The sequence below is a fragment of the Oratosquilla oratoria genome, chromosome 5 (assembly GCF_046742065.1).
Source record: "Oratosquilla oratoria isolate Oo_2021 chromosome 5, ASM4674206v1, whole genome shotgun sequence".
NCBI classification, from domain to species: Eukaryota; Metazoa; Arthropoda; class Malacostraca; order Stomatopoda; family Squillidae; genus Oratosquilla; species Oratosquilla oratoria.
This window is the reverse complement of record NC_134781.1, coordinates 60264982-60267481: the sequence shown is the minus strand read 5'-3', so window position 1 is coordinate 60267481 and position 2500 is coordinate 60264982.

Genomic DNA, 2500 nt, shown 5'->3' with positions numbered 1-2500 from the left:
CGAGGAAGTTGAACGTGTCCCTTCTATACAAAAAGAATGGAGACGTTTGCCTCTGCATAGTGCAAAATCAAAAAAGGTTTTATTGAGAAGGGTCTTGTAACGTTAGCTAGGATAGCATGGGTAAAGTGTAATTATCAGTAATGATCTCAAATCATCTAAATAGTGTTTCCACCTCAGAAAAAGCAAATGAGATTCTAGGACTGAATGCGGGATCTTTTGATTTAAAAAGTTCATCTATAATTAATAAGCTATATAAATCGTTATTTCGTAGCCTTAGCTAGAATAGAATAGCAAAATATTAGTAATGATCTCAAATTATCTTAGCAGTGTATTTCCTCCTCAGAAAAAGCAAATAATACTCTAGGACTCATTGCGCTATCTTTTGATTTTAAAAGTTCATCTGTCATTAACAAGTTAATCGTTACTTCGTCCACATTTTGAATATGCTGTATCCGTATGGTTATAGAATCTCATTAAATATATTGACAGATTTGAAATAGTACAACGGCGAGCCAAAAAAACTTATTCCAAATATCACAAATAAGTCATACGAAAATCGATTAAAACATATGAATCTACTTTCCCTAAAAAAAGCGTAGACTCAGGAATGATTCGATACAAGTCTTTAAGATTCTAAAGGGAACTGACAATATCAAAAGTGATGAACTTTTCACACTGAGTGCAAATCAGACAAGAAGTAATGGTCTCAAACTATCAGGAAGTAGATTTAATTTGGGAGTGGGCAGAAACAACTTTGCCAACCGTGTAGTTAATGAATGGAATAAACTTACTGCAGAGCAGTGCAATGTAGTTCAGTTCGAAGCTTTAAGATTCATTTAGATAAACACCTAAGCAATATGGTGTAATGCCTGCCACTTATCACATTTTATTTCATTCATTCATAAATATTTTTTATATAAAAGATTATTATCACTGTGTTTGTTTCTTGCTTATCATTATCTATTTATTTATTTTACTTATCTATTTACTCATCTCTTTATTTATTTAGTTGCTATTACTTTAGCATCCGATCTAGTTATGGACCAAAAGTTCTACTGTCGGCATGATCTTCCTTTGTAATCCTTTGTGTGACAGGAAGTGGGATTTGCTGGAAAATATTTCACGTGCTCTTTTGATTTAGCTTTTTGTTATTCCGTTTTATTTTTTTGTTTTACTTTATCTTATTTGTGTACATTTATCTACCTTTTTTATTTTTTATCATTATTATTATTATTATTATTATTATTATTATTATTATTATTATTATTATTATTATTATTATTATTATTATTATTATTATTATTATTATTATCATTATTATCATTATTATCATTATTATCATTATTATTATTATTATTATATTATAATTATTATTTTTATTATTATTTATTATTATTATTATTATTATTATTATTATTATTATTATTATTATTATTATTATTATTATTATTATTATTATTATTATTATTATTATTATTATTATTATCATTATTATTATTATTATTATTATTATTATTATTATTATTATTATTATTATTATTATTATTATTATTATTATTATTATTATTACTATTATCATTATTATTATTATTATTATTATTATTATTATTATTATTATTATTATTATTATTATTATTATTATTATTATTATTATTACTATTACTATTATCATTATTATTATTATTATTATTATTATTATTATTATTATTATTATTATTATTATTATTATTATTATTATTATTATTATTATTATTATTATTATTATTATTATTATTATTGTTATTGTTATTATTAAGGCAGAGGCAGAGCATGCATGCCGACAGGAGACCTTTTGGTCCATATCTAGGTCGGATGCCAAAAAAAAAAAAGATAAATTCATAAAAAACTATGTCAATAATTAATAAAATACATAGGCATTCATTATAGGCAGGCAACCGCGATTCGTGTAGTCTGGAGCCTATTCGTCAGCGTCTGTCTGTCACTGGGCGGGCGCAGGCCAAATTGCTTCAAGTAACAGTTACAGTCCGATGGATGTCTCGTAGAGGTGGGTTGGTTGGTGCAGAGAATGATGTAAGTGATGCAGCGATAGTTACAGTCCGATGGATGTCTCGTAGAGGTGGGTTGGTTGGTGCAGTGAATGATGTAAGTGATGCAGCGATCTAAATGCATTTCTGCCTCCTTTCTTCAATATTATTATTATTACTATTATTATTATTATCAAAAAACATCCTTCCCCTTTCCTATAGCTTTCTCACATATCTGTCTTACCACAAAGATCTGATCTACACAGCCTCTACCTGTCCTAAATCCACACTGTTCCTCACCAATTACTCCTTCTGTTCCTCTCCTAATCCTCTCAATCAAGATCCTCCCATAAGCCTTCCCTACTACACTTAACAAACTTTTATGGATCTGGAAAAGGCTTATGATAGGGTAGACAGAAAGGCACTGTGGGAGGTTATGCAGATTTATGGGATAGGGGGAAAGCTTTTGGGAGCTG